Consider the following 26141-nt stretch of genomic DNA (forward strand, 5'->3'; position numbering starts at 1 on the left):
TAAGTAGAAGTCTTAACTTGCATTTGCATATTTAAAAATGTAATTTAAAAATTTAAAGTTTTTTTGAGTGTGCACTTTTCGAGTACGATGGAGGTCATACTACAAATCATCAACCCCGATTTATCAAATTCTGTGCTTTGTGTAGTGTTTAATGTAATATTTATTAGTGATTAAAATAAAAAATGCACACTAAGTACAGAAATATTTCTTACATTCTGAGAATGTTAATACTGCTCGTAACAACGAAGTCTGCGATGACTACAATTACACTGATACTTTTAAATGTATATTGTATTGATATGATTTACTTTTTAGGTAAATGATATTTAAAAAATATTAGCTGTTAATGCATGCCATTTTAAAATAGTTTAAACATTAATGCTCATGATTTATCTATCTATCTATCTATCTATCTATCTATCTATCTATCTATCTATCTATCTATCTATCTATCTATCTATCTATCTATCTATCTAATGACCTTATGTAAAAAGCCAGGTTTTGCCCTGGGAACAAATAAAGTTCTGTCTAATCCAATCTATCTATTCAATCTTATATAAAAAACAAAATAGGAGTTCTGAAAGACTTACTACCATATTGGTAAAGTGAGTCATTTTTGTTGATTAGCTGATCACTGGTGTCTACTAGTCACACTGGTCTTGACTGGCGCAACAGACAAGAGTGGACAAGAGGCAAGTCAGAGGCATGTGCACTGTTGTTCTTCTATGACATTTTAATTCCTAGAGATGAAAAGAACAAACAGGTAAGCTGCTGTGCAACTTTCATATCTGTATATCATTTTTTTGTAGTTACTACTTTAGTTATGTATTAGAGAATTTATAATAAGACAACTTTTTGGTGTTCTAAACAACTACAGACTGCGCCACTCCTATTCAAATGTCCATTTTCAACACCTGATGTACCCCAGTTAGCTAAAGAAACATAGAGCTGCACACTATGGCAAGTCACTAACTGTTCCTAGAACTCGCCTGTACTCCGTGGGAGGAAGCCAAAACCCAAAAAGGGAAACGAGCAAACACAAGATAATCAGGCAAGTTTAAGCCTGCCTAGAGTCAAAATTGAGCCAGAGATAGTATGAGGCAGCTGCTGCATTTCTTCGTTAATATTTCAATCATTTGCACAACTTTCTTGTTTTTATCTCCTAGGTTTACAGATGAAAAAATACTAAGCTCATTTATTCTACAGCTGGGCTCATGAAAGGCACATACAAATCTGCTGAATGTGGCAGTGCCTCCCTTTTTACACTCTAAAATATCTCAACCACTGATAAGCGTCCCAATGCACTTACTTGACCCTGCACCCCAGCTCAATTTGACTGTCAGCTGCTACAATAATTATCACCAAGGGCATATAATAAATATAAGAATGTGACAACACCAGGGTCAACTCCTGTTATCAGCACCACAGACCTCTGGAAAGCAGGCCAGACTCCTCAATCAGGTATCATTTACACGTCCACTGCTGCTTCTAGACACTTCATGTGGGAAACTGGGGCAGAGTTGTGATTGCTGTGCCCCAGGCCTGGAAAATACCTGTCATCAGGGCCTTCCTAGTTGCCTGAAGAATTTAATTTCTTTTTGCCTGACTAATTAAAGTAAAAAAAAAAATTGGAGGTTTATTTGAAATTTATGAATGACGGTATAATGATTTATGACTCACTACATAGGCATTTTACTTAGAAAGTGCCCCCCACCCCCAATGTTAAAATAAGTATAAAACACCAATAGCTTAACACTGAAATACAGTAAATATTTAATGATTGCTCTGTTTGAATTAAAAAATACAGTAATGAGTATTGTGTTGCCATTTGAGGTGAATTTAGTTTATAAAATCCATAATTTCCCAAAATAATCCACCTTTGATATGCAATTATTCAATAATGACTGATTTTCAACTGATTTCACACCTGTCAGAAATTGCTTGAATTCAAGGAACACTGAAGTAAGTCAATAAATGTAAAGAAAAGAGGGATTTAATTATCAGGAAAGAACATACTGAACAACAAAATGAAAAATCACAAAAATGAAAAATCACAAAGGTCCTAATGCCACACAGAGTCTTACTACAGTCAATTGCCATGACTCTCACCACTTACCCACAATTCTTCAAGTAATACTCCACTGTTCACTTTACTTTAACACAGATACCTTCACCCCACCCTAATCTTCTGTTTAATCTTGCCAGCTGAGTCACCCCAAGACACTAAATTTAGCAGCTGGGACATGGCTTTTTAAGCACCAGGCACAAACTACATCCAGTTATTTCATGGGAATTACACTGCCAAATCTTAACCATTATTCAATGGTATACCCCACCCAAAAATGATAATGTGTGCTACTCACCACTCATTGTTTGTAGTAATGACAACAACATTTTTTAATCTCACGTTTCCATGGAGAATGGAGATAACAGAATTCCTCAAAGAATGGGCTTCAATGGGAATCCAGCATGATCAACAAGAAACAATATCAAAAACTCCATGAAAAAATCTCAAATTTCTTGTGTCCTAAAATCCAAATGTGCAGTCTCCAGTCAATACTTGCAATGTCCCAAACATGTATTTTTGCTACAATATTGTTAAAGGAGTATTCCACACAAAAATTTGTTATTTTAAAATGTTATTTATCCTATGTAGTTTGTAATGGCGACCAAAACAAAATTTTAATCTAATATTTTCATTGAAGATTCAAGTTGAATGGCACCCAGCGGTGACCAAATGTGGACATCGGCAACCGATGTCTAAAAAGAAAAAAAATTCTTACATAACTTTTGTTGTATAATATACATGTCCATTATCAAGTCCTATGCCCAGAACGTTCAAAATACATGTATTTCTTAATAAAATATTGTTAATGCTTACTTGCAGTAAAAGAAGACACATGTGCTGTATATGTATATATGCAGGTGTGTGCCTGAGTAAGTCCCTAATGAACACTTCTATCAATGTTCCCTTTAAGTAGTTGTAAACCTGCCGCGCAGTCATTTTGTAATCCTGCGATTGTCAATGATTATCAGTGATGTCACCCTGTGAAGTGAGATGAAGGCGGCAGACTGTCATTTACATGCTGGCGTGTGTAAATAACCAGCGAGCCACATTAGCTAGCACATTTTATTTCGTTGAGTGACCAGTCGCTGCACTTTCTAATGTACTTCACTCAGTTCGCTTTCTCTAGACATACAGTACTGTAGTGCGTTAAATTAACAGTTTTCGTGTCGATTTTGTTAAATTAACAGTCTCTATGTCGATATTTTAAAACGTTGAAGTGAAAAACATGTACAACAAGTGGTAAAGAAATGCAAAATAAGAAAGCGCAAGATTCATTTAAGCCTGAATGGTTAAAAGTAAAAGTAACCACAGTTACGCCAGATTCAAGGAATGTTGCGGTTGAATTAGGTTGCATATACGAATACCCAGATGAGAATGGACTTAAGTGTAAGTTCTGTGCTGCAAGTTCAAGTAATGAGGCTAACAAAGACAATGAATATGGCACCGGAAAGCGTTGGGATACATGAAAGCTGTAAAAGACATTTATCGTTACGTATTCACTTAGAAAATGTTGAAATTTTGTACAATCGCTCACATGGAATTGACCTGAAACGTCTACTGGTTGAAACAAGTACTGAGTGAGAAGAACGAATTGAGCATAATGAGCACCAGCGATCAAACGAGGAACAAGTTCGAATCTTAATGGATAAGGTCCTTCTTGCCATCAGGATGAACGCTCCGATGCTGTCAGTGCAAATGATTCATGACCATATGGGAAAATATGTTTCTATACCAGAAAGTTGGCAAAGTAAGAACTACATCTTTGAGTTTGTTGAAGCAATCAACAAAGTGATTGCAAACAACATATTTATAGAACTTCGAGCTGCATCGTTTCACACGCTCATCGTTCATGAAAGTACTAACATAACAGTACATAAAATTGCTAATCCCCTACTTTAAATATCGTCCAACAAATTTGTGTGATTGCAAAACCATTTTTGGTGGGATCATTCAGCTAACAGCATGTGATGCTTCAGCCCTTGAGGCAGCAATAAGACAATACCACACTGATCATCGACTCGATATGAACTGCATGGTTATGATAACGTCAGATGGGGCATCAGTTATGTTAGGCCGTTGGAAGGGATGGTTCCTCATCTTGCTGAACAGCACTGTGTTGCTCACCGAGAAGACTTGGCACTTACTGATTCTTGAAAGGATGTTAGTTTGTTAAAAATATTGAGATTCTGTTGCGTACTGTTTATACTTTATTTAGTCGATCTTCAGTAATTAGTCGATCTTCAGTTAAAAAAGGTGCACTTGAGGAATTGCAAATGTAAATGATATGGATGTCATTTCTTTTCAACCAATTCATCATGTTCGTTGTTTGTCACGTCACTTTGCTGTCAATGCTTTTATTAAAAATCTTGATGTTTTAGCTGTATACTGTGAAGAACAAGTGCAAGATCGCAATGATCCTGTTTGTAATTATGTTTTGAAATCATTACGAGATCCACTGTATCAGATTGCTCTGTATACAGAAAATGATGTTTTAACTGAATTAGCTAATGTATCCATGTTATTACAACGAAGTAATTTATCACCAATTGAAGCACATCAATTTAGCTTTTTTAAAATCTGTAAATTGGAAGCACAATATCTGGGTGAGAATGTTTACTGGAATGATAAAGCCAATCACATTTTGAGGTAAAATGAAGGCATTGACACAAGACAAATCACATAGTTCACACGATCAGTCTGTGACCACTTAAAGGTAAGATTTCCAGTGGATGTACTACAATTTTGGTCAGCTTTTGATCCCATAGGTTTGAAAAACTGTGCTTTTGATTTTGAAGTCAAAGAGATAAAAGAATTGTGCGTAAAGTATAAAGATTTGTTACATACAACAAATGATGAGTTGATTATTACTCAATACAATGACTTCAAATTTCAGATCAAAGAGAAACTGAAATCTGGTAGCATAAATTCACTACCTGAAATTGCAGGAGTAACTTTAAGTGATAAACAATTTAGCTCACTCACAATGTTAAATCGATATTTGCTGTACTTTTCAAACATCCAGTGCTGATTGTGAATGAGGTTTTAGCCTCATGAATAGGGTTAAAGTGAAAACACGAGGCTTGACCTTACTCATTTGGATCATTTTATGCGAATAAAATTATATTTAAATGCTGGAAAGACTGTGGATTTGCACAAAATGTATAACGTGTTGAAGGAATGTAAAATTAGACGTGAAAAGTTGTAATAACCACCTTGTTAATTGTATCAAGCCAGATTTTTAACTGTATCATATATAAAACTGTTGTGTTTTATTGTGTTTCAATACTCTAAGAGCATGGTTGATACTGTATTATCGTTATGTTATTAACAGTGTGATTATTGGTAGTGCCACTGCCACTTAATTGACTTACATTGCGTTAGTTATTATACTACATGACTTGTCTTTGTAGTGTAATACTCAAGTCAGTTATACTGACAGCTTATTGGCTACATGTATTTTGTTTGTATTTATGTTTCTCTATAACTGGGCGGTAAATGAATAAAGCTTCATACATATTATATTAATTTATCACAATATAGGCCTTCATCACATATTTAAATTGCAAGCCTAAAAATACATATTACCTTGCACAAGTCATTTCAGAGCACCACCCACACAAAATATATTTTGCACACATGCCCTTGTTCCTTAGAGGGAACATTGACTGCTGTGCCATTCAAGGTTGCACATGCTGTTCTGGGTTCAATGATGGATGTATATGGAGGAATTAAATAACAGCATGGTGTAAAGTTTCCACAGATATATTACATTTATTTGCTTAGCAGATGCTTTTATACAAAGCAACTTACTAAAGAGGTCAACATAATCAAGTAAACATCACAAGACAGGCTATAAATTGATCTTTACAAGTGAAGGGCTCAGAACAAAATACAGCAACTACAATTCCCAGGTTGCAAAAATCTAACAGTTCAGTTAGACAGAAATTCTCTGAACAAGAGAATCTTCCAATTTTCAATTGTAACTTCTCTCATGTTTTTCTCTCATGTTGTGTTCCAGGTCTCCAGGTAACCTTATTAAGTAATTCATTAAACAGACTTTTGAGTTGTCATTGAGTACTAATTTTTAAATTACTGGAAAAATTCAACTGTCTACATTTAAAATGTCAATACTGCAATTTAAAACTTCCTTACTATCACATTTAAGATAGATTTAATATATGTCACATGATGTGAAAAAACAATGCCCATGCAAGCAGCCTCAATTTGATTTTCAGCCAAATTATAAAGATGTGCTAGATATCTCTTCTGCCTTTGACATGGTCAACCACCAGATCTTCCTTACTGCCTTCTCTGACCTTGGCATCACTAGGACTACCTTCAGGAAGTTTGAGCCCCACCTTTTGGGTAGATCCTACCGTGTGTCATGGTGAAGGAGATATCAAGGGCATACAAGGCAAGCATGGGGGGTGCCTCAAGGATTGGTGCTGTGCCCTTTCCTTTTCTATCATTACACCTCCTCACTAATTACTATAATCTTGTCCGATGGTTTTTCTTATGAGTGCTATGCTAATGATACACAGCTGTACCTCTCGCTCCCTCAGAGAAACACACAATGTCATCTAGAATGTCTGCCTGTCTCACTGATGTTGCGAACTGGATGAAGGAACACAGTCTACAGCTCAACCAGGCAAAGACAGACCTTCTTGTCACCCCAGTTTGTCCATCTATTCAACACCCCATCCCTGTTCAGGTTGGCTCATTATTGCTAACACATACCAAGTCTGTATGCAACCTTAGGGCATAAATCAATAACCACCTGTCCATCAAATGACCATGTTGCCAAAGCCCCTTCATCATCTACAAGATCAGGTCATATTTTACAGAGTATGCAGCACAACACCTGGTTCAGGCTGACTTGTGAAGTCTGGGCTACTGCAACTCTCTATTGGCAAAGTACCAGCATGTGTCACAAGGCTGATGTAGAAAATTCAACCAACCTAGATATAAAATAATAGGTTTGTATCCTTAATGCTTATTTACAAAGTAGTCAAAAAATCAGGTCATTTATATATGGAGACACTTGTGAGGTCCTATTCTTCTTCTTGACAACTTGTTCTGCTGGTGAAAGACTTCTGGTAATGTCACTTCTGAATGGCATCAAATCTCAATCCAGAATCTTTTCATGTGTAACTCCTAGCTGTTGGAACAAGATGCCCACCTCCATTCAAGCGTCTGACTCAATGTGTTTAAGAAGCATTTGAAGACTCTGTTGCTTGCTAAATTTCTGTCTAAGTTAGTTTTTTGTAACCTAAGAATTATAGTAGCTTGTATTTTATGCTGAGCTCTTCACTTGTGATGATGAATTTGAAAACTTGTCCTATAACATTTGATCCTAAACAGTCACCCAGACAGATGTTTACTCGATTATTGTAACCTCTTGTAAATGTGGCACTAAACCATCCTATTATTTAATTTCTCCATCTATTATTCAAGCTGCAGTAGCAGGAGTAACTGTGAAGATAGATAGATAGATAGATAGATAGATAGATAGATAGATAGATAGATAGATAGATAGATAGATAGATAGATAGATAGATACTATATTAATCCAAATGGGATATTCACATAATCCAGCAGCATACTGATACAGAAAACAATATTAAATTAAAGAGTAATAAAAATGCAAGTAAAAACAGACAATAACTTAGAATAATGTTAACGTTTACCCTCCTGGGTGGAATTGAAGAGTCACATAGTGTGGGGGAGGAACGATCTCCTCAGTCTTTCAGTGGAGCAGGACAGTGACAGCAGTCTGTTGCTGAAGCTGCTCCTCTGTCTGGAGATGATATTGTTCAGTGGATGCAGTGGATTCTCCATGACTGACAGGAGCCTGCTCAGCACCCGTTGCTCTGCCACGGATGTCAACCTGTCCAGCTCCATGACTACAATAGAGCCTGCCTTCCTCACCAGTTTGTCCAGGCGTGAGATGTCCTTCTTCTTTATGCTGCTTCCCCAGCACACCACCGCGTAGAAGAGGATGCTCGCCACAACTGTCTGGTTGCAGATGTTGAAGGACGCCAACCTTTCAAGGAAGTATAGTCGGCTCTGACCTTTCTTACATAGAGCTTCAGTATTGGCAGTCCAGCCCAATTTATCATCCAGCTGCACTCCCAGGTATTTATAGGTCTGCACCCTCTGCACACAGTCTCCTCTGTTGATCACGGGGTCCATGAGGGGCCTGGGCCTCCTAAAATCCACCACCAGTTCCTTGGTCTTGCTGGTGTTCCGGTGTAAGTGGTTTGAGTCGCACCATTTAACAAAGTCCTTGATTAGCTTCCTATACTCCTCCTCCTGCCCACTCCTGATGCAGCCCACAATAGCAGTGTCGTCACCGAACTTTTGCACGTGGCAGGACTCTGAGTTGTATTGGAAGTCTAATGTATATAGGTTGAACAGGACTGGAGAAAGTACTGTCCCCTGCGGCGCTCCTGTGTTGCTGACCACAATGTCAGACCTGCAGTTCCCAAGATGCACTTACTGAGGTCTGTCTGTAAGATAGTCCACGATCCATGCCACCAGGTGTGAATCTACTCCCATCTCTGTCAGCTTACCCCTAAGGAGCAGAGGTTGGATGGTGTTGAAGGTGCTAGAGAAGTCCAAAAACATAATTCTTACAGCACCACTGCCTCTGTCCAAGTGGTAGAGGGATCGGTGTAGCATATAGATTATGGCATCCTCCGCCACCACCTTCTCCTGGTATGTGGACTGCAGAGGGTCGAAGCTGCAGTGGACCTGTGGCTTCAGGTGGTGAAACAGCAGCCGCTCCATGGTCTTCATCACATGTGAGGTCAGAGCGACAGGCCGGAAGTCATTCAGCTCACTAGGACATGATACCTTTGGGACTGGGGTGATACAAGATGTTTTCCAAAGCCTCGGGGCTCTCCCCAGTTCCAGTGCACAGGCCTTCAGCAGTTGTGGCAATACTCCATCTGGGCCCGCTGCTTTGCTGGCACAAAGTCTCCTCACCTCTCTGCTCACCTGCACTGCTTTAATTGTGGGTGGGGATGTCTCTCCTATGCTGGTATCAGCAGAAGGATGGTTGGAGGATGCAGTACTCTGAGGTGAAAGTGGGTTAGGGTGGTCAAACCTGTTAAAGAAGTTGTTCATTTGGTTTGCTCTCTCCACGTCTCTCTTGATGGCGGCACCCCGCTTTGAGCTGCAGCCAGTGATGATCTTCATCCCATCCCACACTTCCTTCATGCTGTTATTCTGAAACTTCTGCTCCAGCTTTCTCCTGTACTGCTCATTCGCCGCCCTGAGCTGGACTCAGAGTTCCTTCTGCACACGCTTCAGCTCATGCTGATCACCGCCTTTAAAAGCCCTTTTCTTCTGGTTCAAAAGGTCCTTGATGTCACTTGTAATCCATGGCTTGTTGTTAGCATAGCAGCGTACTGTTCTTACTGGAACTACAATGTCTGTACAGAAGTTGATGTAATCAGTAGTGCAGTCAACAACCTCCTCAATGTTCTCACTATGTGATCCTTGCAGGATATCCCAGTCCGTAGTTCCAAAGCAGTCTCTCAGAGCCTGCTCTGCCTCAGGAAACCACTTCCTGAATGAGCGTGTAGTTGTAGGTAGCTCCCTCACTCTTGGTTTATAGTGAGGCTGAAGCAGAACCAGGTTATGATCTGCTTTCCCAAGCGTAGGCAGCAAGGTGGCGCTGTATGCATCTTTAACGTTTGCGTACAGTAGGTCGATAGTTCTATTTCCCCGGGTGTTACAATCCACATACTGGGAGAAGGCAGGTAATGTTTTGTCCAGTGTTACATGGTTAAAGTCTCCAGCAATTAGCACAAGTGCCTCAGGGTGCTGTGTTTGTAACTTAGGAATGACATGGAAGACGTCACTTGCTATCTCCACGTTCACTTGAGGGGGGATGTAAACAATAACAACAATCACATGTCCAAACTCTCTGGGCAAGTAATAGGGACGCAAACTTACGGACAACAGTTCGATGTCCCTGTTGAAAGTGGAGATTTTAACGTTTACATGTCCAGAGTTGCACCATCTTGTATTGACATAGAGAGTGACACCCCCTCTTTTCTGCTTCCTGCAGGTACTTGCGTCTCTGTCCGCTCTAACTGTGCTAAACCCGGGTAGCTCCACGTTAGCATCTGGGATGTTAGTTGTTAGCCACGTTTCACTAAAACACAGCAAACTGCATTCTCTGTAGATCCTGACATTTTTTACCAGTGCAGCCAGTTCTTCGATCTTATTTGGTAGTGAGTTCACATTTCCAAGAATCACAGAAGGCACCAAAGGTTTGTAGTGCCACTTTCTTGCTAGACGCTTGGCTTTTATCTTAGCACCAGCTCTGCTGCCCCGATACCGCCTTCTCACCTCGTCAGGTAAATAGGGAACCACACCGGCGTGCGCATTTCATCACAGCGCTTGAAGTTGACTACTTGAATAGACAAGTCTCAGTGTGTAAAATTATCTCCAAGTAGTAAAAAGTGTCCATAACAGTCTATCAAGGGGCTCACTAAAGCATAAATCCACATTGACTCATACTGGACCAAATTAAATTTATTGGTTAATGTAACATCTGGAGAGAAAATGGGAGTATAATACATGCTGAAAATGTAAGAACATACCGACTCTACACAATGATTGAATTAAATTACCATTCCATAGCTCAGTTATTTATATTACTTTTACTATCTGAAGTTATTTATGTTAACTGATGAACTGTACCTGTTTCTATCAATATTTATTAAGATCCATTTATGTTAGTCAATTTTAAACTGCTTTGTTTAACTTAGCATCTCGTATTATATGTGAACATTATGTGATTTGTAAAAAAAATGTAATTGTATTTTACCTGTAAATATGTTACAACTCTCAGAGGCTATAGTCAGTGAAGAGTACTATACAAAACTATACTGAATAAAATTCCTGTCCATTGATCTTGTAATCAGAAAAGCAGCATAAAAAAGTGAATAGAAAGTTCTAAAAGGGAAAACGTTTTCACCAGTCACATACTGCAGAAGCCCCTTTATTATTTCTTTGTCTCAGATTACCACCCTTTTCAAACTATAATTTTTGCATCTGTGATTGCAACTAACAGCTTTCTTCATTCCAAATTTCATTGCAAAGCACAAGGTAATCTAAATGGCTTTCTGAGCCAGAAAAATCCCTTCATTAGCTTCAAAGAGCAAGGTTTGGTGGAGCCACCCATTTTAGCATTGCCACAACGTTAAAGTACCGCAAAACCTGCAATGAACTGATAAATGCACTTGGCTATGGATAAATGAGTTACATAAATCAGCCCATCTTTAGTTTAGTTTTTTTTTTTTTGTAAGATATACAGTATATATTTCTTAGATAACAGAACATTTTACTTTTATTAGGATTTCTGATTATAAAAACAGCAGTGCGAAAATGGTAGATCATGTCTGTTTATTAATACCCTCAATAAACAACAGGAGTGCTAAGGCAAATCGTATTCACTTTTTAAAAACTCTTTTTCAATTAAAGGGTGACAGAGTTCTAACATCAATATTGTCAGCATTATGAACAAGATATACTGTAGATGGGACAGCAGAGATCATAGTATCACAAAACCAGACCAGGAATTGAATGAACATTCTTCGGGCTGTGCTGTAACAATGCTAACCACTGCACCATTTCTCATGCTACAAACACTACACAATATTAAATTGAATTAAAACAGAATTACAACTCACACTGCACCCAACTTCCTTGGCCCCTACCATAGGTGGTGAGCCCATGGGAAGGAGGATCCATGTTACCTCTTTGGGCTGTGCCCGATCGAGCCCCACCTCCAGGCCTGGCTCCAGAGGTGGCCCCGGTGACCCGCGTCCGGGCAAGGGAGAACATTGTCCAGAGTTTTTGCTCATCTTTGGAGGTTTAATGAACCGCTCTTTGTCTCATCCCTCACCTAGGACCAGTTTGCCTTGGGTGGTCCTACCAGGGTCATAAAGCCCCGGACAACATAGCTCCTAGGATCATTGGGACACGCAAACCCCTCCACCACGATATGGTGACGGTTCAAGGAGGGGAAGTCGAGCCCATTTCCAGTGAGAGTTAGACTCCGCCAGGGCTGCCCTTTGTCACCGATTCTGTTCATAACTTTTATGGACAGAATTTCTAGGCGCAGCCAGGGTGTTGAAGGGGTCCGGTTTGGTGGACTCAAGATTGGGTCACTGCTTTTTGCAGATGATGTTGTCCTGTTTGCTTCATCAGGCCGTGATCTTCAGCTCTCTCTGGAACGGTTCGCAGCTGAGTGTGAAGCGGCTGGGATGAGAATCAGCAGCTCCAAATCCGAGAGCATGGTCCTCAGCCGGAAAAGGGTGGAGTGCCCTCTCAGGCTTGGGGGAGAGATCCTGTCCCAAGTGGAGGAGTTCAAGTATCTTGGGGTCTTGTTCACAAGTGAGGGAAGAATGGACTGTGAGATCGACAGGCGGATCGGTGCGGCATCCGCAGTGATGCAGGCTCTGCATCGGTCTGTCATGGTGGAAAAAGAGCTGAGCCGTAAGGCAAAGTTCTCAATTTACCAGTCGATCTACGTTCCTACCCTCACCTATGGTCATGAGCTATGGGTAGTGACTGAAAGAATGAAATCGTGAATACAAGCGGCTGAAATGAGTTTCCTCCGCAGGGTGTCTGGGCTTTCCCTTAAAGATAGGGTGAGAAGCTCAGTCATCCAGGAGGGGCTCAGAGTAGAGCCGCTGCTCCTCCCCATCGAGAGGAGTCAGATGAGGTGGCTCGGGCATCTGATCAGGATGCCTCCTGGACGCCTCCCTGGTGAGGTGTTCCGGGCACGTCCAACCGGAAGGAGGCCCCGGGGAAGACCCAGGACACGCTGGAGGGACTATGTCTCCCGGCTGGCCTGGGAACGCCTCGGGATTCTCCCGGAAGAGCTGGAAGAAGTGGCCGGGGAGAGGGAAGTCTAGGCCTCTCTGCTTAAGCTGCTGCCCCCGTGACCCAACCCCGAATAAGTGGAAGAGGATGGATGGGATGGATGGATAAAACAGAATTATTCATGTTGTATAGTTCCCTTTGAATCTACTAAATATATATTCGCACATCCATTCATTTTCTGAGTCTCCTTCAGTACATTATTGTGAGAAACAGAAGCATTATTAATGGGACATAGATTCATAGATAGTATTCTGAAAGCATCAGGCTCAATGAAGGAAAAAAAAAAACATAGTGAAGGTTTATTGCAGGACACACTTACACTACCCAACCTTCGCTTATAATGGCCCAGTCTAGGGTTGCCAATCGATCTTAACTAAAATGGAAGAGGAAGGGGACTGGAATACCCAAAGAAGAAAGCAGACAGACTGAGGGAACTTGCAGACTTCACACAGATAGCACCCTTGAATTATCTCTGAAGTTAGGACTCCAACTATTACAAAGCAGCACTAACATCTGTACTGCCATGGTCCCCAGAATAAATCACATTTAATTTAATAATTTGTTTTCTTGCTCTGCAGAGATTGACAATCAGAAAATATTTTTTAAAGATAATAACAATCTATATGCTTTAGTAGCATGCTATATATACCTGTGTATATATATATATATATATATATATATATATATATATATATATATATATATATATATATATATATATATATATAGTATGTGGCAGATAGCCAGAGTCCCTACCCAGCCGGGACACCCCTTCACTGTATATTCAGGGGGAGCAGCCCTGGATGGTACAATACCTCCCCTGGACGCTCCCCTGGGTTGAAGTGGTGCCTCGGTTTCCCGCAGGGCTCCATGGGAATCGGAGTTGGGTACAGCCCTGTTGGGTCCCACAGGCACCGCCAGGGGGTGCTGCAGCTGGGACTCCTGAGCCCATATGGGCAGCATATTCGCCACACCAGGAAGTTCAGCCATCACTCGGCAAACAACCACCTGGAGCACTTCCTGGCGGACTATAAAGGGGCACAGCAACCACCACTCAAGGGCCAGAGTCGGGAGGAGGAGGACGAAGCTTGACGGAGGAGTGGTGGAGGAAAAGAAGAGTTTGTTGGTGCTTATTTGGTGGTTTGGGACTGTGTTGTGGCTGTGGGATGCAGGGAAGATATGCCCCCCAGCTGAAGAAAAATAAATAATTGCTTTATTTTACGTATGCCTCCGTGTCCAGCTGGGGCGAGGTGGGCACCTTTATAGTGCCTTTTACAATAGATATAAACACATTGTCAAGCACAAGCACTTATCAGACAAGAGAAGAACTCTGATAAGGAGGGCAGAGTAGAAAGGGGGCCTTCTTCACCTGCCATTTAGAAGCTCACCAACCAGCCGACAACTGACCCAGACCTATAAACATCTAACGCGTCTCACAATCTGTTTTTGTTTCGTTAACAACAAAGTTCAGATTAAACAGATTTAATTAATAATATTGCATTAACAAATTTTTTTGCATACTTTTTTACACGTTAATTGTATGTGTTAATTACAATTATCAGCAGCCTTATAATATATATTTATATATTTATATTGTCATGCATGTGTGTCAGAGGATCATCTTCCAGACTCATCTGAGGTATACGATATCCCACTGAGACAGGTTGGAGGCTGTTACTAATGGTCTTGTTTTCTTTTGTTTCCCTCACAGTGCAATTAAGACAGAGAAGCCCAGCCCTTTCTGACATGAACAGTATAAAAAGCAAACATCCCTGAAAGGTGGTGTCACCTTTTTGGAGCAGAGCAATGATCAGTGCGGAGATCCCCAAAGCCTGACCTTACCTGTAAAGCGAGCAGTTTCAAGGCTGTGTTTTCAAGGCAATTGCCTATATTTCAGTTATTGTACCCTTGAGTACTAATTTCTTTAGTTAAAACTGTTTTGCTCTGTACCTCTCAGATTCAACTCTGCATTTATTTATATACTGTACTGTATGTCTCTTCAGAACATGGACCGTGTGTGAACATGTACTTCTGGTGGAACTTTGAGTTATATACTGCTGGGTCTGGAAGTGACAAGGCTTTGACTGTACCTCGGTCATCCTCAGGGGCTTTCTCTCTTCCACTGTATACCACTGTAAACAGACAGAGCAAAAATTAGAGGCACTGTCACACATAATTCTTTCTCCATATTTGTCCATTACAAACCCATAAAATGCTTAGAGATACCGTACATGGCTTAGAGATCAATACATAATTAGATATAAAGGATACAACATTTAAACTTATGTTAAAAAAATTTCAAAACTAACACTCAAATGTTTTTCCTTTTTGGTGTCTTAACCTTGCACATTTCACAAGTATAACCTTTGTCTCCCAAAATGTCCCATAAACAGGAAAAATTAAAATAATGAGAAATGTTACTTTTTCATTGTAAAGTCAATAGCACGAGTTATCAAAAATGTTCAAACTACGCCTACTTTTCATACTGAGTCTTATTTTCCATCAAAAAATGCAGGCAAATGACATGTGACAGAGCTGGTAGCTTTTTATCTTCTTGCAGGCTTTCTGCACCATTTGAAGATTAATGGGCCCATCGATAAAGCGGAAGCACCCTCTCAACATTTTTTAAGGTATTTGCACTTGTGATGTAAAGTCATTCATTTCAAAGGCCCAGTGTTTACACTGAGAATGGGGTGGAAATTTCAAATGACCAAACACTGAGACATTTAAACGTGCTTCTGGTTTTTATCCATCTTTCCCATCTCATTCTTGTTGTTGATGTGATAGCTAGCTACTTCCATGAAACGCCTGAAATGTGAGTGGACCCACCTTATTTTTTTTTTTCTTTCTTGGCAAAGAGCTGAAATCTGACAACACACTTGATGGTGACAGGAGGACATGCTTCAGATGCACTAGTAAAAGTTAATAGCAGACTGTGTAATTGTAAACAGGAATCAGTTGTTGGTAATAAGGTGCTTTGGCTCTTGTTTCCTTTTAGATCAAAATAATAGCAACTTTTTAAATGCTCACATTAGCCACACAGGGCTCGCAGGTGTCTATGTTTACATCACAAACACAGCCCAACTCTTTTATGTAGGGTGGATCATAGACCATCTACCTCATTATTATCAAGGCAGTGTGTCATTAACAAGAAACATGATAATGCAACATTGTCATACTTTCGATGTGACTTTTCCTTGAACTTTAATTAAAAGTCACCTTTAAAGTGAAGGCAAATTCCTTTTTACATGTGGCAAATGTTCCCACTTCCTGCAGTTTACGCTCAAATGGAAGATGGAAGCAGACCAAACAGAAGGAAAACTTTTTAAAGACCTGAGTTGGCACTGATATGCTGTTTTTATTCAAATTGTCATCTTCCTGGAAGAACTTAGCAGTAATAATGATAAAAATGACTGTTTATGTTTCTGGAGACGTTTCATCTTAGAATATGTTCCACAGAACAAGGCAGTCATTTATGACTTGGTGTTCTCTTAGGATTAGAGATTTGTTGAAATTATTTATTTATTTTTTGTGGATTTGGGATATCTTAGGGAAACATCTTGTATCGGGTTGCAGTCACTTCCATACCATAAGGCTTGTGGATGACAGATTTGCTTTTCTTGAACCAAAAATGAACACCAACAATGGCAAAGACAGATAGATAGAACTTTCAGGGCAGGGTGCGAACCCACCGCAGGACACACACAAACACACCCACACACCAAGCACACACCAGGGCCAATTTAAAATCGCCAATCCACCTAACCTGCATGTCTTTGGACTGTGGGAGGAAACCCACGCAGACACGGGGAGAACCTGCAAACTCCACACAGGGAGGACCCAAGTTCAGCACCTTAGCCATTAATTCATACTACCTCCTTATGCATTGGTACTTTATTTTTTACAATATAAAATAAGGAAGAAAACTTGAAAGAACAAAACCTTGATGAAACTACTTAATATAATGTACAGCATAAACCATATTTTGACTGCAATATGCTGAAACTAGAAAACAATTATGCCATACATATCTTTATAATTTGTAATTTATACATTTACACATAGACTAAAATATTTACTTGTATTATTTAACAAAAATGCATTAATATCTCTAAAAACTCATACTTTTCATCATTTTTATTTATTACACTGTGCAACAAAATGGTCATAAAGGTCGAGGTTTCCAGGACTGTGACTTTATTTTTGATTTTCTCTTTTACAATTCTAATATCCTCTTTTGTCAACTAGCCATAGTTCATCAGTTAATTAATGGACAGATATTATTGGTTTCCATTTATGTGTAATCAGTTTCTAACTTATTCTTTGTACATTTTAACAAATCTGCAATTATATTTGTACCAGTTCTGTATTTAGTAATTAGTATAATCTATACTTGTATTTTAACTGAGAATTGTTCACAGAGCTCTGCACCTGCACTCTGCGAAAAATGCTACAAAAACCAAGTTACATTGTATGGTTGTATAAAAAGACTGAGCAACCTAAGTGATTCTTGTATATTTGGCAGATTGTAACTTGCAAAGAAAATCAAAAAAACAATAATGGTACTGTCCTCTCCAGACAGTCAAAACATCCATCCATCTATTATCCAACCCACTACATCCTAACTACAGGGTCACGGGGGTCTGCTGGAGCCAATCCCAGCCAACACAGGGCACAAGGCAGGAAACAAACCCCGGGCAGGGCGCCAGCCCACCGCAGCAGTCAAAACATGATTGCCCCAAGATGGCATTGTTTCAGTTTCATTGCTTAATTAGAAACTAATTCTTGCCAATCACAGATCATATTTAATTTTATTGCTTGTTGGTGTTTTCATTCTGCCATGTCAAAGGTCTATTCCAGAAAGCAAAATTATTGCAAAATCCGGTTGAAATAAATTGGGTTTCACAGTAATCCAAATATAAATTTCTGGAACAAATTAAGTCAGAATCATGTGATCCGTGAGACCAAAGATGCAAATAACTCACTAATACTGCTTTTTGGAACAGACTCGGCATTTGCCTGTTCCAGAAAGAAAGATTCGACGAAATCTAGCTCAGTTAAGGGGCAACCAATGCTTTGAAACTAACCTGCAAAAGAAAAGGTTTACCATGTAAGGATTAAAGTTTTTCAGCTTCAATAGTTAAGGACCAGAGTATCTTTGATCATAGGATCAAAGTCTGTAAATATCTTGTCAGAAATGTTGATTCCATCTGCAATATTTAGGAAAGAGAGAAAGCTATCAAATGTTGAAAATGCCATGCACTACCTGAACGAAAAATCGATGCAGAAACAACAACTCCTTCATAAAATTCTGCCCATTAAAAAGTAATCAGTCCGTGATCAGTCATTCTGGCATGCCCAGAGGAGGGTCTGCATGAAAGTCATATGACATGACTGCATGAAATTAATATAACATGTTCAGTGACACACATTGTGACTTTGAGCTGACATCAATGTAAATCATCAACTTTTTCTTTTGTTTGTTTTCTTTTTCTTTTTCTTTTGTAAAGGGAAGTTTTCTTCACAACATTGGAGATGCCACACGTACTGGCAAGGCAATCGCAAACTGAGTTTAACTTGTGGTGTCTACTCAAACATACACACAGGGTCTGAATTTTTGAGACAAAAATAAATAACCAGCATCAAAGGGGAATTCCACAGAACCACAGGTAAGGAATTTAAGCAACTGTGGCAATTTTCTGAGCAATAATAACTGATAATAGACTTACTGGTGGAATAAGCTGCCCAATTTTATCCCTTCTGTTCCTCACCCTTTAAGCACATGGCTTTAGAGACTCTCCACTTCAGCAGATACGTATACCCAATATGCTTATCAATGCAGTTTCAGTTTGGGATTCTATAAAGAATAATGCAACAGTATTATTTCTGCATTGCATTGTAGTTCATTTACCTAATTGTTTTTATGAATAATGCACAATTATGTATATCAAAAACCCAGTACAAATATCAATGTGTCTTCTTATTCATTCTTAAAATAATATGACATGCCGCGCATATAATTATTCTACAGATATTAAGGACAAATATCTGAGGACTCATGTTTGAACAGGGTAAGTTATGAATTGAAGAGTGAGCTCTGTAAGTCTTCCATTGTTGGTTTGTGCAGTAATTAACCTTTGGTTTCTTTTGTCACAATTACTGGACAATACAGGATTCAGTGCTGGCACATTTGACATCTCTCGCAATAAAACTAGATCAGCTCTTATGTAAGCTGGAACCATAAATGGCTTTAGTCTTATTTACACTTTTTGATGATATTAAAATTGCAAAAATGGAATACAATGCTTACTTGAGGACATATAACAGTTCAAGTAAAGTAATATCACCAGAGGTACATGTAACACAATACAACAATTTACCATACAATGTTTACACAGATTTCACTGATTAACTGTTTTACGCTTTTACTTTTTTAGTGGTATTCCTTCATGCCATCGTCCTTTCCTTAGCTGCTGTGTTGCTCCTATATTGTCGGATGTGCAGGTAATCTTCATCGCATTGCCACTAGCATGTCTTGCTCTGCTCACATGTGGTTGATTGACTTGTAATTTTTGCCATGAATGTGCGTTAATCAAGATCAACCTATCTGGGATTGTGTGAACTAACTGAAATCTAGGGCTCTGGAACCAATTAATCTGCAGGTTCAAAATTACACTGAATAAAGACGGATTTTGTTCTGAGATTCAGGATTATTTAATCGCACTTTCTGGAACAGACCTTAGGTCATTTTTATATTGTAATTTTTTTTTTCAAGAACATCATCCAAATGACTTGTATCCTTAAGTGGATTTGTAGTTCTCAGTCATTCACTTTTTTCTCTTCATTTCCTTCCAAATATTATTAAGCCAAACAGTTCATGGCGAATGCACACAGATGTAAATGGAAACAAGTTAGATGGAGAACTGATAGCTCCTTTGTCATTTGCATCTTATTAGTAATTGTTGTTATTTAAGCCTAACACAAGTAAGCAAATGTGGTGAATCTTAACAAGTGAGAAAACTAAAATAAAGCTTAAAGTGTTGCTTGAGCAATATGTGTTTCAATAGCAGTAAATGAATTCTCATTAAGCAGCTGGGTTGGAACAAAATCCGAATGCCACTATGGCCATACAGGATCAACTTTTAAGACCTCTACACTAAAATAAAATATGAAAATTAAACCAGTTTACCAAAATTAGCACAATACAAAACATTGCAAAGAAAACTGATTAAACAAAAAACAAAAAGGCTAAAGGAAAAATTAGCATCAGAACATATTGTTTCCTCTGCCAAAAGTTATTTCACAAAGGTAATATCTTCTTTCACATTACTGGAATGCTACTGCAATTGTAATACGCACTGCACGTCTCAAAAAGCACAATGCCTCACCTGTCCACACTATTTAGATCTCATGCTCATTTAAGAGCAATCTCCAATAACTACCTTCCTGCTAACTTCATTGCACAATAATGGATGAAGAACATGTGGTACCTCTGAAATAAACTAAAGCTGCTTTCCCTTCTGTTCTGTGATCCAATGTATGAATTATGACTCCCCAGAACTCTCTCCTTAGTGAACTGATATATAACTTTGTTGTCAATTTACTGCACTAATCAATGCCTTTAAAACTGTCTCAGAAACTGAACTAGCTGTTTTATAAAAAGATAGATGGGCGAGTATAATGAAGAAAAATATATTTTTCATTTAATATTTTTCTGCATTTTTTACAAATCTCTAGTTGTCGCTTCTTACATGGAGATCTTCCAGTAGAAGTTGTTGCACAGTATGTTCAATTCATCTTGGACAACCACACCACAATATTTAAGAGTTTTCACTTCCAACTAAGCACTCCGCCGTACTGCTAGACAACAAAGCCTGAAAATGTTACAGATAGCAAGTGTTGACGTGTGAGGACTAGAATCCATTGTTGATGGTTGGTAAGAAGCATGTGTCAGGTGGAAAAGAAATTCTTGGCTTAGTTTAAAAGTCAGTAACAGACACGGGCAAGTTGAGCCAACTGGCAAAACTTGTGCTACAGAGATAACTTGGAATGACTGCAGGCTGGACATATTTTGTATTTGCTATATGTGTTATGATAAAAAGCAGATGTTTTGATATTCAGCTATACAGTGTAATAAAACCCAACAGACAAGGCATTATTTTAAATAAAATATAAAAAAATAATAAAAGTTGAGGCATTTGAAAATGTACATATCTTGTAGAGTAATATATTATTAATGTAGACAATTGCATTGTAAATTTTTAGCAATATATAACATCCCACAATCACCAAAAAAATTGAGATGAGCTACACAGAAAATAAAAACATTACTGTATAGTATATTTGAAAGTGCTGTGTGAAATTATGCAATATTAAATTGAAATTTGTGTGACGGTGCTCTAGAAGAGACACCAAGGTGCGTCACCAGCCACAGCTGCACTCTCTGTCTCTGAATCCTACTTTAACTGTCTTCTCTGTCTGTACAACATGTTCCTTTTATTTTCCTGCATCAGTCAGATAGTTTTTTAGCACAGCTCACATTTTCTGGCCCTACATTTTAAGGGCTTTGTGTTCTTTATGTCTAGTAATAACTTATTGTTGGAGTTTTTCTCTTTCATTTTTTTTTTTGCCATATGCGTTATTTTGTAGTTTAACTGTACTTACTAAGTGAAAAGCACGCCGTTAGTTACATAGTAGTTCTGTTACACCCAGTTAACAGACGGCACAGAAACCCATTGTCTTATTAACCCATTAAACCCATTATTAACTCTATCAGGTGAAGCTGGGTAACACAGCTTGTATAACATAAGATTAAAATAAAATATTATTAATATGATGCAACAATGTTACTTCACCTCTTATATCTACTGTATCCAATATATACAATTGGACAATTCAAAGAGGAAAAATGTATCAATCTAAATATTTGTGACATGAAAATTTAAACATCTGTTGACTGAATAAAGAAGAGTTGACACTCATAATCCGTTCCCAGACACATGTAACGATCAGAAACCTTAAAGTGGCAACAAAAAAGGGCTTAATAAAGAAAACAAAGTAACAGTTACAGGCAGGAAAAAGAGGTACTCAAGCAAGCTGATAAACCAAGACTAAGGCATCAGTTCCGAATTGAACAGAGAAGGTTCCCTTAGTGCCCTGTAGTGTGGCTACTCTACTTACCCACTAACATAACCCTACATTCTTGTGACTTCTGAGCTTCCTTCAGTTAGAAGAACCCTCGTTCAGTTGCTACCTCAAAAAACCAAGATTCCTCAACCAAGGAAAGAATAGCCTTTTAATTTGCAGTACCTACCTCTCCTAGGTCCCCTACAAAAAACACTTCTGGGTTTTTCAGATGATAATATTTCCAGGTGTATTATGGGCCGAACTCCTTCTAGTGGCACCAGGTGTCCCTACTGGTTCTCTGAAAGAGAAATACCAGATTGATTGCCCTATCTAGTACGATTTTGAGGCAACAACATTTTACCCTTTAGAAGCATGATGAACTTCCAACATACTAATATGATTTCTTGTATTGTATTGCTGTTCTTTTTAACATTAAATGTATCGATGCCTCAATAAGCTATACATCAGGTAAATATTAGGCATACTATATATATATATATATATACAGTATATATATATATATTGTGAACCCGGACCGGACACAGACAGGCGGACATGTTGATTTCCACCACCACACTTTAATTTCACTTTAATAAAGTCACGTGCACCACAAACCCCAATACACCGTCCTGGCCACACAATGCCTTTTCTTCGGGCTGCCTCCACACTCCTCTCGTGCCTCGTCCTTCTTCCACCCAACTCCAGCCTTGAATGAAGGGAGACGGCCCCTTTTATTCATATCCCGGATGAGCTCCAGGTGTTCCCGACACTCCCCCGTTGGCCACGCCCCCAGCATGACGGAAGTGCTGGTTGTTCTCCCGGCTGCTCACCGGGTGTCCTTTTAAATCTTCCCCCCAGCACTTCCGGGTGTGGTGGAAGGCATTAGGGCACCTCCTGGCGGTGACCACGGGCCCCTGTCAGGTGGGGCTTCCAAGCCCTCAACCTGTGGCCCGCAAAGCAACCAGGGCGGCGGCCCCCACATGATCCAGGGTAGGCGCAGACCCACATCCGGTCCCTCACGGTGTCCCGGCCGGGTCGTTGCCCCTGGCATCCCTGACAATATATATATTATTTTACTTACTTTATAATTGTAATACAAACTAAACAAAGGAGATGCACAAGGGCACAAAAGTGAAATAACTTAAATAGCTATCTTGATTTTCTAGAGGTGATGTCTCTTAGGAGCAGATTAGTGACAGAACCCCCTCTTACCCCAGTAGGGTATCATATATCTTAGATGAGCCCGTAAGCTTTTCCTTTAACATGCATCAATGACATACACATATTTTTCTAGGAAATTCCTACTTGTTGAAACGCATATTGTTCAGATATACATTTTCCTATCTAAATTTCTTTGTTGCAGAAGTTATATTGAAATCATGATTACATAATAAGATCCATGCTTAATAAATAAGGTAGCCACCTCATTAGACCCTACTTTACAGTAGGTGTCTTCTGTTTCCATGTTCTCCTTAGTTTTGTTTGGGTTTGTTTCTACCGTCTTCGGCCAATGCATCTATTACAGCAACCCAGTGTGAATGAGTAGGGGCATCATCTCCCTTACCTGTAACAGTAAAATGTGGAAAAATCTAAAGGGATAAGTGCTTTCACTTTAATTTCATGTTCTATTATAAAGTAAGTCTAACTTCAAGGTAAAGTAGCTATTTCAGAAAAGGAAGACAGAAGTTTTGAGTTTTGAGGGAAAACAGATGTTTCAATGAAAGGTTGTTGTACTCACAGTTCATAGTGGCAGAGAGTGGTGACATGTTGAATGTTGATTAGTATATGCAAGGAAGAATTTCACTAGACTTTGAAGTTGTGACAATAATGACCCTATGAACCTATAAACCTATGAATCTGCTCCTGCTTTGTATTCTTTTATGCTTGCAAATCACTCTGTACTGAAAGAAAAAAAAACTGTTTACAGACTGATTACATTAATTTAACAATTTATTATAATATAATTGTGTACAGCACATTAGTATCTTAAGTGGAATAATTGAAGTGAATTTTGCATTTACCGCTTGTTTCTTTCTTAGGTATTACTGTGGAATTTAATGATCACTCCACTGAAGGATCTTTTGTGACCTTGATTATGTTTATTAGCTTTTAACACAGAAGTAGTTTTTAGAAAAATCTATTACATGTATCAGTGGTGTTGCTTTTATAATATTCTTCCTAAAGGTCTGATTCTTCACAACCATCACACAAAATGTGGTTTTCCTTATGATCATAATATAGTGATGAAATTTTTCTCATGATCAATTTTTTTACTCTTTCAGGCATATTTCTTTTATTTGTTTATAACAGTTTATGGATATGAAAATCTGTTTTTTTATTTTTAAAAGTGATAATTATTCACTTTTTCAGTCCATCTGTATATAACACACCTCAGGAGAACAGAATGAGGTACAGTGTTTTAATTATTAGGAAATTGTTTGGGATTTTATTGGTAAGAAGCAACTTACATTTGTTTGATAAACTTTCAAGACACACAAAAAAACAACAAATATGAAGGTGAGCCGTGCAGAGCGGAAGAACAATTTTTATACTTTATATCTGTTAAAGATAATTTTTCTTATTTGTAGAAATCTTCTGGGTGTTTTTCCTGTTGTCTCTTAGCCTTTTTTCTTTTATCAGTGTAACTCTTTCATAACTTTTTGTTCTTACCTACTGCATCTGAGATAATAAAGACTACTTAACCTAACCTAATGCTTACCTAATTTATTACAGACATCCATCCTGCAGTTAGTTGTTACCATTTACTGATACCTAAGAAAGACATCAATCAGTTGTAGTTAGTCCAGAATGCAGCAGCACATCTCACCAGTTTCAACATCATTGCATTGGTTACCTTTGTCCTTTAGAACTGATTTTAAAATACTACTAATGGTATATAAATCCTTCTTATATTTTGGAGTGCCTGTACCCCTCCATTCCAAGTCGTTACTTTAGATCTTCTAATAGTGGGCTGCTTATCATTCCAACAGCCAAGCATAAAAGAAGTTGTGAGGCTGCCATTTGTTGTCATGCACCAAAAATATTAAATACTTTACAACTAGAGATATGCCCGGAATCACTGGAGATCAATAAAAAACTAAAAAGCCCAATTTTTTAATTCGTCTTTTTTTGTAGCTACATTTCAGTTCAGCACTTAATGAGCTAGATATAGTTAAAATTAGCATACTCTTCAATAAATCTGCAATTATTATTAAGCGTTACTTTTCTCTGTTTTCTTTTTCAGTTCTTCTGTGACACCACCACCTGATTAAAGTCCTGTGCAGTCACCTGTGATGTATGAATGTTTGAATAAAAGCGCTTACCCCAACCTGCCTCTAGACCCACTGCATGAAATTCTTTAAGACGAAGCCTACAAAAATACAGTAAAGAACTTCTCAATAACATTTATGTTAGGTTGAATGACCAGTGGGTGATCTTTTGGCCTGCAACCTCTAGAGATTTTGTTTTCTTCTCCAGCTTAACTGGAGATTTTTTTTTATTTTTTCCCTCTGTCCTGGCCACCTGATCTTATCATTGGACTCAAATTTAGAGACTGGAAAAAACAGTTTTAAATTTTAGGACTATTCTTCTCTTAATTATATATTTATCTTATATAAATTTGCATTATTTATTTTTTGGATACTTTTTGTTCATTATTATTCTTATCCAATTTAAATTGCTTTTTTCTTTTCTTGTAACAATTTCTTTGACATCTTGTAATGCATGTTGAACTACATCCTTTGTGTCAAAATGTAGAATAAATGTTGTTGTTTCTTATAACTGTTTCTTCTTTTCATTTTATGGGATACCTGCTTAGTGTTACTTTTTGCTTATTATTAATCTTAAATTCCTATATACACCCCATTCATTATAATCAGCCTATCCTGGCAGGGCTGAGTATTGTTTAGCATGTTTAGATGTTGTACTGTTGTTGTTTTTTTTACATTTTTTTTTAAAGTTTCACATCTTTATATTTTTTCTGTTGATTTCATCTTGTATATGATTTTGTAATAGTGTACCATAGTGTTATTAAATGCAACAA

At 38.4% G+C, this 26141-nt stretch overlaps 1 long non-coding RNA gene across 2 annotated transcripts; it reads left to right on the forward strand.

The window, feature by feature from the left end:
- The first annotated feature begins 676 nt into the window (after window positions 1-676).
- Window positions 677-25543, forward strand: LOC120526864. 2 transcript variants are annotated; one of them, XR_005633204.1, is made up of 5 exons: window positions 677-763; window positions 15534-15603; window positions 18484-18642; window positions 19411-19477; window positions 25344-25543. It is a non-coding gene; the product is annotated as an uncharacterized LOC120526864 (long non-coding RNA). The 2 variants fall into 2 exon arrangements; XR_005633205.1 differs by lacking the exon at window positions 15534-15603 and having other exon boundaries at window positions 703-763.
- Window positions 25544-26141: the final 598 nt, after the last annotated feature.

Source organism: Polypterus senegalus, chromosome 3, assembly GCF_016835505.1.
Source record: "Polypterus senegalus isolate Bchr_013 chromosome 3, ASM1683550v1, whole genome shotgun sequence".
NCBI lineage: Eukaryota > Metazoa > Chordata > Cladistia > Polypteriformes > Polypteridae > Polypterus > Polypterus senegalus.